Source organism: Heteronotia binoei, chromosome 7 (assembly GCF_032191835.1).
Source record: "Heteronotia binoei isolate CCM8104 ecotype False Entrance Well chromosome 7, APGP_CSIRO_Hbin_v1, whole genome shotgun sequence".
Lineage (NCBI taxonomy): Eukaryota > Metazoa > Chordata > Lepidosauria > Squamata > Gekkonidae > Heteronotia > Heteronotia binoei.
In genome coordinates, this window is record NC_083229.1 from 54,499,085 (window position 1) to 54,514,086 (window position 15,002).

General features: G+C 45.9%; 1 protein-coding gene across 1 annotated transcript in view; it reads right to left on the bottom strand.

The window, feature by feature from the left end:
• Window positions 1-14,347, bottom strand: part of KCNB2 (potassium voltage-gated channel subfamily B member 2) — a 299,142-nt gene extending 284,795 nt beyond the window's left edge. Inside the window, exon 1 of the mRNA XM_060243643.1 lies at window positions 14,172-14,347. The gene's annotated coding sequence lies outside the window, so the exon portion shown is untranslated. The remainder of the gene's footprint in view (window positions 1-14,171) is intronic.
• Between the last annotated feature and the right edge of the window lie 655 nt (window positions 14,348-15,002).

Consider the following 15,002-nt stretch of genomic DNA (forward strand, 5'->3'; position numbering starts at 1 on the left):
TGTCCTTGCAGACCCAGTGGCAATAGTGAGTTGAGATTCCTGGAGGCTCTTTGCATCCAAATTCTGAGGCACATCACCTGTGAGGGCTCTGGGAAGACATGTTTGCAATTATGCTTTTCCTACTTTCTTATAAGCCTTGGCATTTTTTTTTGTTCATTCAAAGTGTACTTCTGTGAATATGTGAAAAGAGGCTCACGCTGTACAGCTTGATACATGAGATCCCAGAATCAGTCTTATGTAGTTATTTTAGCAGGGCCGTAGCCAGAATATGGAAGATCGGGGGCATTTAAATTTGTTGGGGGGCACTCACACCCCCCAGCACCCCACACAACCTTTCCTCTCCTTCCCTGCTGCTCTTGCCGCTGCTCTCCCTTCCATGTCACTAAAATAGTGTGTAGGGTCAGAGGCAGAAGAAGGCCCAGCCTCCCACACCAGTTAAAGGGACCGCCGATCAGCTGATCAGTGGTCCCTTTGTGCCAGAGGCTGCTTCTGCCCCCATCCCCACACACTATTTTAGTGGCAGGGAAGGGAGGGCAGCAGCAAGAGCCACTCTCTTACCAGCCTTTCTTCCCTAGCTGACACTAAAATAGCGCACGGGGCCCGAGCTGATCTGCGCAGGCCCTTTAACTGATGCCAGGGGCTGCTTCTCCCCTACCCCGCATGCTATTTTAGTGGCGAGAATGGAGGCCGGTGGTGAGAGCGATTCTCCCTGCCGCTCTCACCCCCAGTTAAAGGGCCCCCATGAGCCGCAATTGCTTCTGCTGCCTGCCCCGTGAGCGAATTCTCCACCATGCAAATCACTCGTGGGGCTGGAGACAGCCCCTCGGACATTTCAGAGGACTCAGGGGCTGCTTGGGGCCCTGGAGTCGGGGGGCCTTGGGCAGAAGCCTGGGGGCTGTGCCCTCACAGGCCCCCTCGTAGCTATGGGCCTGTATTTTAGTCTGTCATGAATGACTGCAAACTTAGCTAGAAATGAAGCCTCCATTGTGACTGTGAGGCAGTGAAGGAAGAGGTAGGAGGCAATCTTCTGGGACTTTCATACATCTTGATTTACTACAACATTATGTCACCAAAACAGATGAGAATGGGGTCTGAAGAAGCATGGGATTCGTACTCTGCTCCTCCCTCTGCTGTGTCAACGTCTCACCTTTAGGGTGTCAGTGCTTTACCAACATAAAGGCTCACCGGGTACCAGGATATCACTATACCAGACTAAATTATTTCTGCTAGGGAAATCAGGTTGCCAACCCCCAGGTGGTAGCTGGAGATGTCCTGAGCAGGCCTCAGATTCAATGGGAGCTCACAGAAGTGCAGCTCCTGAACCTTTCTGAGAGTTCCACCTCCTGGTTCATTGAATAGTATGTGCAGCTGCATAACAATCCCAGGATGAGCTCCACCACCTCTTTTCCTACAAAATGACCCCCTGTATCTGGGTCATACAAAATGGCCCCTGGTCCTGGGATTACAACTGATATCCAGGCAACACAGATCAGTTCACCTGGAGAAAATGACTACTTTGGAAAGTGGACTTTATGGCAATACACCCCACTGAAGCCCCTCCCCTCCGCAAACTCCACCTTTCTCAGGGTCCAACTTTAAATTCTCCAGGTATTACCCATCTTCTCCTTAAAAGCACCACAAAATCTAATAGCATGCATATTTGGGTACATAAAATGCAGGGATACCATAAATCTTCATTCAAAGACCTTTTTGAAAAAACCTGGCAAACCTACTTCAATATAGTAGCCAACAAAAAACCCTTAACACTGGATCTAGAGTACCTCCTGCTTCAAGCAGAGAACTTCTAATCTTTTCTTCTAATATTTCTAATATTTTGCCATCTGATTTTATAAGTATATTTTGTTCATGCCAAATTCACTATCACTGATATTTCACAAGCAATTTTGTTGGTAACTAAGATATGATTTCTAAGAATTTGGCTTCTTGTATTAAAACAAAATACAACATAAATTCTTCTGAAACCTTTGCAAGACTACAAGCTCAATCAAAAGTAAACTAATACAAAAAGGAAAACTGTTGGACAAAGTCATTAGAAAGTACTACGAAACATCAGCTTACTTCATTTGTACCCTCTCTTTTCTCCACAATTGTGACCCAAAGTAGCTTACAACATTATCTCCTTCTCCATCTTGTCTTTCACAATAACCCTGTGAAGCAGTTTGGTTGAGAATATATGACTGGTCCAAGGTCACCCAGCAAGCTTCCATGGTAGAATAGGATTCAAACCCAGGTTTCTCAGATCCTAGTCCTACACTCCATTTGCTTTTGTTGAACTCCTTGGTAACTTCCTTACCAATATTTTCAAGCAAAGTAATTAATACTACAGAACAGAATAATTCTTCAAGCCAGATTTAAAATATGGAGCTAATATCTTTGCTTGACAAACATATTCAGTAGTATAATCTAAATGAATGAAAATATAAAAATATACACCATTTATTTACATTAGGCAAAGGTTAAATAATGGGAAGATATGAAACAAAGATGGTAAAGAGGAATTATAGGTGTGTAACCAGAGTGTTAAACTGTAGTACTGCAGTCCAAGCTCTGCTCACAACCTGAGTTCGATCCTAGTGGAAGCTGGGTTCAGGTAGCTGGCTCAAAGTTGACTCAGCCTTTTATCCTTCCGAGGTTGGTAAAATGAGTACTCAGCTTGCTGGGGGTAAAGTGTAGATGACTGGGGAAGGCAATGGCAAACCACCCCGTTAAAAAGTCTGCTGTGAAAACACTGTGATACAGCGTCACCCCAGAGTCAGAAATGACTGGTGCTTGCACAAGGGACTACTTTTAGCTTTTTAACCTTAGGAAAGATATGGTGGGAGTTGCTTGGCAGGGTTGGTAATAATATGGGCAGACATTCAACAGATGGAACGTTAGACAGAGACACTTGCTAAATAACTGCTTATCTATTGTACTTTTCATTGACAGAAGATCCCTGTCAGAGGGGAAAACAAGATGTATGTGCTAGATTTTTTTTTAAAAAAACCCTTAATTTTGAAGACAGCATTCTGTTTTAGGGTCAACAGTTAAAGGATATTGAAGTCAATCAAAATGCTTATAAAAAAACAAAAAAACAAAAAACCCCACTTTGTATCAGGACCTTGCATGTATTTATTTGTATCCAACCTTAAATCCAAGGAACTCTGGGGCTATATTAGCATGAGAATCCTGTTAGGCTGGACTAAGAAACTTGTAACTTTTTCAAATCTAGACAAGTGGATTTATAAGTAACCATAGGCATCACTTAGGTTTACCTAAGAATCGATCTGTTAATACCATCTTTGCCGCCCCACCTAATGTGAGCTTAATTGTCTTAATTTTAAACTGTTTTAATTGATTTGATTGTTTTATTGTGTTGGAAGCTGCCCTGAGCCCACTATGGGAAAGGGTGGCCTATAAATCTATGGAAATTAAAAAAAAAATACCAACCTCCAGGTTTGGGTTCCCAAGTCCAACCCCCCAAATATCTGGGGACTTTGGGGGTGGAGCCAGGAGACAATGGGGTGGAGCTAGGGGGAGGGGGGGAAACGGCGAGCCACCCCGTCTCTGAGCGTGCGACGCCGCTGCGCAGCTGACGCCTCTTCTCCGCTCGCCGTGGCTGCTCCTCCGAGATGGGCTCAGGCTGAGCTCATCTCGGAGGAGCAGCCACGGCGAGCGGAGAAGAGGCGGCAGTGGCGCGGCGGCCTCTTCTCCGCTCGCTGTGGCTGCTCCTCCGAGATGGGCTCAGCCTGAGCCCATCTCGGAGGAGCAGCCACGGCGAGCGGAGAAGAGGCCGCCGCGCCGCTGCTGCCTCGCCCGCTCCGCCTCTGGGGTGAAAGCGGAGGGGGGGGTGGAGGCAGGCCGGGGGCGGGCGAGTCTGGGTCCTAGAAGGGCCCGGATTCGCGGCTCACCATGTTCCTGGCCTGCCTCACCCTCCCCTGCGCTGCTGCCGCCTCTTGGCTGCTGCTCTGAGATGGGCTCAGCCTGGGCCCATCTCGGAGGAGCAGCTGCGGTGGGAGGGGAGGGGGGAGCAGCAGCACGGCATGGCGGCCTCACCAGCTCCGGGATGCGGCGGCTGGCCTTGCTCCCCGGCGCCGTTTCCACCCCTCCCCCCGCTTCCGTTTTTTGGGGGAGCGGGGGAAGAGGGTGGAAATCCTGGGGTCCCCCGCCAGGGCGGGAGGGTTGGGAAGCCTACTCCAGGTGGTAGCTAGAGATCTTCTGGGATTATAACTGATATCCCAGTGAAGAGATCAGTTCAAATGAAGAAAATGGTTGCTTTGGAAGGTGGACTCTGTTGCAGTCCCTCCCTTCCTCAAACCCTACCCTCCTCAGACTTCACCCTCCAAATCTCCTGGTATTTCCCATCTCAGAGCTGGCACCCCTAATGTCACTGGACCACAAAGGCCTTTTTATTCCCCCTACAACAAATATAACATCAGTAGGTATGAACAACATGCATAGGTGGAGTTATGGCTCAGTTGTACAGCATTTGCTTGGCATACAGAAGGTTCCAAATTCAATCCCCGCTATCTCTAGTTAAAAAAGCATCCGGTAATAGGTGGTGTGAAAATCTTTTATCTGAAAGTATGGAGAGATGCTGCCAGTCTGAGCAGATAATACTGACCTTGATGGAGCAATCGTCTGCTTTATATGTTCACATGTTAAAAACTGATAATGCATAACTTCCTTTAAAAATAATTTGCATCAATTTGGCACAATCAATAGAGTCAATAACTCTGAATGTGAAAGACCCAAATCTGCAGTCTTGAAGTTGCTTGGGTAGCCTTTGGGCAATGTACTAATAGATTCAAAGAGTTCCTTCTATGAGCAGAGGGAATTTCCATCTATCTCACATTTCCAAGAAGCTTCAATGCATACATGGGCCTCTGTTCCTTTCTTATACTCATTACTAGGATTTTTTTTGTAGAAAAGCCTAGCAGGAACTCATTTGCATATTAGACCACACCCCCTGATGTCAAGCCAACCAGAATTGCATTCCTGTGCATTCTTGCTCAAAAAAGCCATGCCCACTACAACTCTGTGGGGGGAGGAGAGGGGGGGAGGGAGAGAAACAGGCACTGGCTGAATTCAGATGGCCAATCTGGGCCAGCACAGGCACTCTTCACAACCAGATTAAAACACACACATCTGGGCCCCGGCTGGCACTCACCCTTACCTTGTCCTCGAGTGCCTCTATGCTATTCCATAAAGCCACCGTTACTAACTAGTGACAAATCTCTGAGCTGCTTCCCTGTTGCCTTTCCTGGCCATCTGAATGGCCAGGGAGCTCCAGGGAAGCACCTCCCAAGCGCACAAGCTTTGTGACTGCTCCTCTGGGGCACAGGCAGCCTGTCCCTCTTCTGGCAGTGGGGTATGCGCTGTCTGATCACCGCAGGGCACCACTAACTATGCCAGCTTTTTCCTGAGCTGGGAGGCTGCCAACCCAAGCTGCCCGTGTATACCTAGCCCTAGTGTAAAGCAGTGAGCTTCACAGCTGAGTGCGGATTTGAAGCCATGTCCTAGGCTAACCTTTTAACCAACACATCACACTTCCACATCAGGGGACCATAAACTGCCTCAGCTCCAGGGCTCTTTTGACCCAAGGAATGCTGGGGGTCTTGTGGAATGGTGTATGCACAAGTTCCTTCTGTTGGTGCAGGGCATCTTTCAGTTCTGGAATGCAGTGTAGTGAATCCTGGCATTCTTGGAATAAAGAAGGAAATATTGTAAACCATTTAGGGCACTGTGGAGAAATGCATTTTCTCCTGGAGAGAGACTTGCATACAGCAAGTTGGAGTTTTCAAAGTTTTTTTTCTACAGGCTGGGAAGGAGGAAGTAGCCAATGGCCTTCCAGATGCATATTTTATGAAATGTTAATGGCTCTTGCTAGAGACAAGGGGATGGGTCCATTCACCAGTCCTCTTCTACAAGCAGGGAACATAAAGGCTAGGAGGGCTTTTTGTAGACAGGTTGCAGCAAGGACCTTCCTGGAGACAACAGGAAAAGAAGTTTTGACCTGGGCAGACCAAGGTTCAAGGGTGAAGAGACACAGGATTGTTAAAACTGTGGTCTCTCTTCTCCTTGGGATGCTGAGCTGAACAGACCTCTTGTCTGAGGATGGGAGCAGGCAGCCATTTTTGCACCATTTGGTTGGGCTAGAGAGCTGGACTAACCCTCAAGGTAATGGAGGATCTGTAAAGAATTAGGACACCTATGATAAAGAGCCTGTCCTAATTTTAGCATCTAGTTAGGGCATGTTTTAGAGAGAGGGATGGAAGATTTGCATTCTGCCCATTTTTTTTTTTTGTTCTACCTTGTTTCAACCTGGTGTGGTGCTAGAAGTATGTTTGTAAACATTTTCTTTTCTTTTTGTAAACATTTTATTTTACATAAATATTTTAAACTTTTTATTCTGGAAGTGATTCTCTGTAAGACATAGACCCCCAGTGTTGCAGACATGCTATTTTAAAGGGGAAGGCAAGCAGTTAGCAACTGGCTATTCCTCCAGGGGTACACAAGGCATTAATCTGTCCCCAAGGTAACCAGGCACTGGACTAGTGGGAGACATTGAGGCAAGGCCTCTAAGTGTGGAAGGACAGGTGAAGATCCTGATCCCTTCAGCGGGAAAAATTTCTATATTGATCAAGTGGTGGCGGCAGGCTATCCTAAGAGAAGGAAAAGTCCCTCTGGAGGGCAAGGCAGAATGTGGCCAGCAGGCCAGAGCTGGCACATTCTGCCTCATTGGGGGTGGTAGTGGTGGGATCATAGAGCCCAGGCTGAGGCTTCTGTTGGATTCTCATGGGTCCAAGTTAACACTGGATGGGGGAAACTGTTGTGAGTCTGATGTGACTTGCGAGGGAGTGGGCTAGAGTGGCTGCAAGGTCAGGGTGCCTGTGCAGTCTCGCCCTATTCTGGGAGAGTTTGGGAGGACTGGCAGGGGGCTGCTGGATCATGGAAGGGAGAGATGGGAAGAAATGATTCTTAAGGCTTGGGAGTCATGGTAGATTGTATAATGTACTTTACAGAGTGGCTGAAAAAGATGGTGAGTGTTAGAGAGGGTCTGCCTGAGGCCAAAGTGAATCACATGGCTGGCATGATAAAACAGATAGGTATCTGACTTTTCAGCTAGGTAGCAAAATGATTTTCAGTCTTTATGCACTTGCAGGCTGCTAGCTGTATAGGGAGAGCCTCATGTGCTTTTGGATTGGATAGGCAGTATTAGATGTGTTGTCTCTTTGAAAAGCTTAGGGGAAAGAACCAAGGAGGTTCATATGAATAGATGGAAGCCTGATCTTGACAGGGGAATGGTAGTGCTGAGCACAACAGAGAAGGAAGGTTGAGGTGGAGAGCCAGGTGGAAGTTCAGTAGTTGTCATGGCTCAGTGTTCTGAACTGACTAGCAAGGATGCTAGAAATGTCTAGCAAGTGGGTCAGTTCAGGGCAGAGAGAGAATCTTTTCTGTTGTACAACAATGGGAGATGAGTTCCAGGAAGAAACCAGGGGAAGTGGATTTGGTGAGGCCTGGGTAGATGCAGGGTATCACTTGCCTGTCAGGAGGCTGCTTTACAGAATGGATGGTAAGGGCTGTTGACAACTGGAAATGGAGGAAGAAGCCAGAGTTAAATCTGCCTTCATCACCCAGAGGGTTTGTCTGAGGTTAGTGTTTCTGAAGCTGGCAAATGATGTGTGGAATAGCAGGTCAGAATTTGCTCTGGATTACATGGATTGCATCAGGGCTTTTTGCAGAGATTTGGGTTTGTACTGGGGGCAGTTAGCAAAAGTGCTAAGAGCCATCCAGGAGGCAGCATCAAGCTAGGAAAATGGCTGTTTGGAATCCCAGAGGTGGTTTTCAGGAGATACGGAATGGGTAGAGGGAACATGCAACCAATGAGGGACAAGGTAAAGGCATCCCAGAGTTGGGGACCTCTAAAGACCAAGAGTCAGGATGGGACTTTTTCTGGGTTCAGTGATGTTATGGAAATGGGACACATGTAGACCTTGGTTGTGGGGGCAAGAGGTCACCCTCTTAACAGACTATTCATCCAGTTTGGTGTAGTAGTTAAGTGCATGGACTCTTATCTGTGAGAACCAGGTTTAATTCCTCACTCCTCCACTTGTAGCTGCTGGAATGGCTTTGGTCAGCCATAGTTTTCACAGAGCTGTCCTTGAAAGGGTAGCTTCTGTGAGAGCTCTCTCAGTCCCACTTACCCCACAGAGTGTCTGTTATGGGGGAGGAAGGTAAAGGAGATTGTAAGCCACTCTGAGACTCTTGACATTCAGAGTGAAGGGCAGGGTATAAATCCAATATCTTCTTCATCATCACTGGCTGCAAACTGTGAAGAATCCAAACCCTAAACTTCAGAGGTGGTCTTGGAAGACTGAAGAGTTCAATATAAAGACTGAACATATTGCAGGGCACAACAGTGTGGTTGCAGACTTCTTTTCCAAGAAGGACATGAACTCTTAGGGTGGACGCATTTCCATATAGGAATATATATAAAATGACTGGTAGGTGTACTCTTTGATGTGTAATATGCTAGCTGTACGTTTTTCATAAACGATCTGTTGGATTCTGCTTCATAGCAACCTTTGTACAAGGATGTCCCTCCACAGAATCTTTGGAGAGGGAAGTGTGGAGAAATGCCTCTCCCCCTGGGTTCTGGGATGCACATTTTAAAAGTGTGGGTTCTCTCTCTCTCTGGAAGAGGCAGGGAGCCAATTCAATGACCTACTATACATGCCCTAATGGACCTGGTAGGAAAACCAATGAAGGAATTTGATGCTAGGAAATCTCCAGGTGATTCCTGCAGATTTCCCAGAATGCTTTCCAGGATGGCTTCCAGGATTCACCTGTGAGTTGGGCAGACCAGATCAAGGGGGCGGAGGAGTGATATAAAGCGGGTGGAGATTGGGTTAAGAAAAGTTCTTTTCCTTGGGATGTTTGGCTAAAAGAGGACATTGTGCTCTAGTCTGCAAGCAGTCAGCTATCTTCTTCTGACCATGTGGTCTACCAGGTAATGGGATTTAGACAGGAACTCTGTGACTTTTTAAGATTATTACTGCCTGCCCTATTTAACATCAGTTAGGGTATGTCTAGAAGAGAGAAAGGGAATTGTGTTTATGACCAGTTTTCTTTTAAAATTCATTTGCTGATCCAGTGCTGTACTTAAGGATGCTTGTAAATATTTTCTTTTCAATAAATATATATATTTTTAACTTTGGAAGCTGGTTCTCAGTCGTTTTACCACCTAGATCTCCCACTGTCTAGGACATGCTAGTGTCAGAGGGGCCCCCAGCTTAGGAGGAAGCAGTCTGTGTGCATGTGGCTATTTCTCCAGGGGAGCCCCAAAATTGTAATTGGTCTCTGGTAACCAGGCTCTTCTTAATGGAGGACATAGAGTGGGGCTTCAGGTTGGAAAAGAGAGCGAGGAGTCCTGTCCCTCCTAGCAGGAACCCGCCCCCCCCCAAAGGCAGCTGATGGCAACTCTCTTTGCTGTCTCTCCGCCTGGCGGGGAGACGGCAAAGGTTGGTCATCTTCCTCCCCTGGTAGGGAGACAGCAAAGGTGGGCGATCTGCCTCCCCCCCATTTAGGAAAGGTCCCCTGTGCAAGCACCAGTCGTTTTCTACTCTGGGGTGAAGCTGCTTTCACAAAGTTTTCATGGCAGACCTTTTATAGGGTGGTTTGCCATTGCCTTCCCCAGTCATCTATACTTCCCCCCCCCCCCACCAGCAAGCTGGGTACATATTTTACCAACCTCAGAAGGTTGGAAGGCTGAGTCAATAATTGCTGGCACAATGATATCATTTGGAGTGGGCTCTCGCAGGGAAGCGGAAGTGCGCTTGCAACGAGTCGGCTACAATGAAGTGTTCAAACATAAAAAGTATGTGCGGGAGTCGTCGGAAGCATTCTTATTCCGGATTTAATGTACTATCAAAAAAGTCTGCGTCTCACTCATGGCAGTTCGGGACATGAACGAGCCAATGACCATTGCCAGATGCTGATGTTTGGACAACCGCATAAAATCCGACATGCATCTGGCTTTCATCCATGCCCATCTCGTCAGTTTATGTGCTTCAGCCATAGGCATGCAAGGCCAGCCCTAGACTGTCGGGCACCCTAAGCATGGCTAACTTCTGGTGCCCATCCCCACACTGAAAACATCAGAGTCACTTGGGAGAGCTCAATTCGGTACTCCCAGAATGCTGGTGCCCTAGGCAATCTTCTAGTTTGCCTAGTGGCAGGGCTGGCCCTGAGGGCATGATACACTTTTAAGTCCAGGATTTCAGTGGAAGACATTTAAAATAGGTCTAATGAGCTTGACAGTTGGATCATGCTGTTTAGGTTGGAAATACTATGTGAATTATTAGCAGCAATAACAAGGCAATAAAACCATTAGTCATTAAAAAACTTGGCTGGCCTGTAAAAAATATGGGAAGCTGAAACTTTACAGACAACATACAACCAGCATCCAAATTCTATATATCATTATTTCTGCTGCTGGTCTGTTCCACGTCAGACTGGATGGTATGTGTATGTGCAATGGAATTAAATGTTCTCTAATTAAAAAGCTATCTATTCATTCAAAATCTGTTCATCAAGGGGATCTTGCTTTGCCCCCAACATTATTATTTTCCATGTACTCAGGCAGTGAATTTATCACTGCTGTTTGCAGTGGAACAGACCACTATGTTGCTATATCACACTGTGGCTACTGGCAGTATAGATTTGCTTTTACCCTGAAATAATTATTACAGTCTGTATGTCAGTATGGACAAACGGAAATATTTCTTTACTCAACAAGTGATTAAAAGGTGAAATTTGCTGCCAGAAGATGTAATGATGGCACCAGACATCGAAGGCTTTAAAAGGGAGACTCAGTGGATACTAGGCATGATGACTAGAGGGCTACACTCAGAGGTAATAAATCTATTAATAGCAGGGCCAGGAGACAACATCTGGAGAAGGCCTCCAGTGTAACTGAATGGCTGCTGTGTGAGACAGGAAGCTGGACTGGTGGAACACTGGTAAAATCCAGAAGGGCTCTTATGTTCTTAATGGAATTCTTTATGAATAGTATTTAGAGTCTCCATTAGCTGACTTTCAAAAAGCAATTCTTAAGAATGATACTGGGCTACATATACGCCAGGCTTTCATCACTACTGTGAGGCAGGAAAGATTATGAGATATGGAGCTAAAATCCCCTCTGAATAAATTCCATTTCCAGGAAGTTTTGAAGTGATGCAATGTGAGTTTCTTTATCAACATATAAAAGAGGCCTGACTAAGCTTTTGAAACTAATATAGTCAAAAACAACACTTTTTAAAGGTATGCTTAGGAATCCCATAGCTCTTCAGTGTAGAGGATTGTGAATCCAACTGAATCTTTCACTTTCCAGTTAGCTACAGCTCTGCAATTGTATTTGGCCCCCATAGCTACAACCAGGGATTTTTTTTGAGCAGGAATGCACAGGAACACAGTTCTTGGCTGGCTTGGTGTCAGGGGTGTGGCCTAATATGCAAATGAGTTCTTTCTGGTTTTTTTCTACAAAAAAAGTCATGGCTACAACAGTTTGGAAGTGCTTGTCAAGTTTAATAGAAGGAACCAAGAAAGTGGGGTTTGTTTACAAGTGACCTTCGTAAGGCCCTTGACTCTTAAATGTCGGATGTGATTAAAGTTCCAGAAGCTTAAATATTGCAGTAATCACTACAATATATGTGGCTATTAAAAAAAAGAATGGCATTTTCAATGTGATTCCTGTTTCAAAACTGCAAAAAGTGCTGGATGAAGCATCAATGTTAAATCATCTCAATATATATCAGGCAATTAAGCAAGTCTGTTATGAATATCATGTAGCAGAAGGGTGCAAGTGTGTCTACTAATCAGTCCAGCTTTATATATTTATATCTCTTTTGTTTTTATTTTTATAAGGAAGTATTTTTATAAGGAAGTATTTTACTGAGTTCGTAGGCCACATGGGGTACATAAACTTACACAGATACATGTATTTAGTAAATAGTTAATAGCTACACAGACTGGTTGTTGGTTTTTGCTTATTTCCTCCAGATAGATAACATAAGAATTGCTTTTTAAAAAAGGTTTAAGGAGAACTGTATCAGACAACTGTAGCACCCCAAAGCTTCATCATTTTTCAAGAACTTTATGTCTTCTCCTAACTCTTGACTACATTTAAATTGAGATGTATTCTTCCCCAATGAAGGAAATGAAAGCAAGAATATACCATTGCCCCGTCTGAAAAGTTTGCACAATATTATTGCTGTGGGGATGAGTGCATGCTTGCTCAGTATGCTTCACATTGAAGATGCTAAAGTAACAGGCCAAAAGACAACTACTTAGCACTCAACAAGATTCTTCTTCCAAGCTTTTTGAATGCCAAGTCACAATATGTAAATTAAACTTGTAAAAACAGCGCAAACATAAATAAATACATGTCTAGGCAGCATCCAGCCAAAAGAGGTTTAAAATGTGTAACCTAATGGAAAGGCGCTCAGAAGCAGAAATACAATTTGAACACCATTTCCCTCCTGATCTGAATGTGAAAATGTTAAGACACAAGGGCAGTTTCATTCATATAGTAATAAGGGTACTTGAACTGGGAAACACTGTTGTCTTTATAAAACATTTAATAAAGTAGTGAAACACATACCAGAAGCAGGGGAAGAAACCCTCAGGGGATTAGTTTAAGAAAAGCAGGAAGTGGCTTTGCTATAATTGTTTTAGGTTTCATCTCACTTTTCTGATAAAACATTTTCTAGATGTTTCAGTTTTTTAAAAAGTCAGAGTTACAATTACACCAATCTTCCCAGTCATCACTATCTGGCCACATGGTTTTACTTAGCTGTCTCTTAGTGAACAAGCCAAATGCAGTGTGCACAGGAGTGGGCCATGCTTGGAGCAGATGTTTTGGACAGACTTTCCTTGTTGACTTGCACCAAGCAGCACAGCAGGAATTCTGAAAATTTGAACAAACTTGGATAAAAGTCCACCTCTTGTCACAGCAAAGTTCCCTTGCGTGTCCTGCAGGTCTCACTCTTCCCAAGCCTACCCAGCTCTGTTGCTGTTTTCCTTCTTTTAAACCGACGCTGGCAAGCTTTTCAGCATTACGGGATAGGATTATTGAGTGAAATCTTTTTTCTCTTAGTAGTAAGAGCTTGACGGCTGTGGTTGTTTGCACAGTGGCACGACTGTCACTTGACAACATTAATGCTGCCTTTAGAAAGTACACTCAGGGGGGATTCAGCAACAACCAATATTTACTCATGTTATCGCAAACGTGGTATCTGGAGTTGGGGTGATAAGTTAAAATGCCCCAAGTAACACAGTAACTGTAAATACACAGTTTATTTTTACCTTAATCGTTATGTAACTTGATCTGAATGAAAACCAAGAGGTGCTATAAATATGGCCAGGATGTACATAAGCTGTATACATGGACTTGCTTGTACCCAGCATTTAAATATATCAGTCAGCTTGGCATCTTGGATATGTTTATATAAAAGCTGCTCCAGGAACAGGTGTCAACACAAGCATGTGCATTGCTTCAAACAACTATACCAACTCTAGATGTGCATGTATCTTATACATTTGAAGGTGAATGTAACTCTTCTGATAACACCTCTTTAAAAACAGACACCTTGACTTAACTGGGATGGGGGTGGGGAAAAATCAGCTAGTGGTTCAAGCTTTTATATCCTCAGATTACTGTAATCGAGGCAGGGGTGGAAAAAAGCTCTATGTTTTCAAATGCATCCCTCTGTTGACTGTTAGGGACTGTAATGCTGTTTTTGACAGTTCCAAAGGCATAAATATGTATGCCATAATTTGTTCAAGTGAGCATGTTGCATTATAAATCTCCCCATCCACAACACTCATTCAGAAGGCTGTGGTTATTCATAAAACCAGTTCTAGGCATGGAAACAGCCTCGGCCTCCGAAAAGCACTTTTCTGCGCATTATACGAGAGAGAGAGACCCGCACGCCCCCTTGCTTATAAATAATATCTTAAAGCTCATCCCTGCACTCCGAGTCCACTTAAAGCCAGATGCCCCTTTGAAACCTCAGAAGCAATGGTGATTCAGTTCGTGGTTTTTGTTTTGTTTAAAAGAAAAGGACTCCACCACAACACCGTCGAAAAACGCCCCCCCCCCCCCTTACCTTACTCGGATAGACCACGTTCAGCATAAGCCCCGGCGAGGGAAGCACAAAGGCTCCGGAATCCTCTGCTGTCTTTCAGGGGCTGCTCTCAGGTTTCCTTTGCAAAGGAGCTGTTGACAAACGACGGGGTTTGTTTCGGTTGCTCCTCGTTCGCTCTTGCCCCTGGCTGATGCTTCCCCGCCAGCCTTCCCCTATCCTCGATTCCTGACTCCCAATCACCACCATCTCCTGTGGGATGGAGGAGGAGGGAGAGGCGGCGGCGGCGGCTGGGGGAGGCAAGGCAAGGGGGAAGCCATCCTCTCCGTCAGTCAGCGCGGTGAGCGCTCGAGGCTTGCCCACTGAGCAAGGCGAGGAACTGCTCCTCCAGCCCCGCCGTAATCTCCCCGCGCCTGCATGTGATGTGGTGGCGCTGGCGGCGGCGAGAGGGTGTTGGGGTGCGCGTGTGTGTGTCTGCGGGCGGATGGATGCCTTGTGTAAATCGAACAGCAGCAGTTTCCACACAGCGTGGAGCGCGCGGGCACCCGCGCGGGGGGGGGGGCGGGGGGGGGGTGTAAACACCGGCACAGACGCCCGCGAGCTCTGTTCTCCTCACGGGACAAAAGACAACCGCTGTGAACTGTTTAATGTTTTGACGGAAACACACCTGCTCCCTGGAGGGAAACCAGCACAAGGTCCACAGCCACAGAAAGAGGCGGCAGATTTGAGGCGGCCTTTCTCCAGCAGGGTGGAGAGGTGGGGGAGGTTTGCCAAGGGTTAGCTACAGCCCGGTCGCCGCATGGGGAAAATCGGGGCGAGTTAGCCCTTTCCTCATAAACCCCTCGCCGCGCGTCA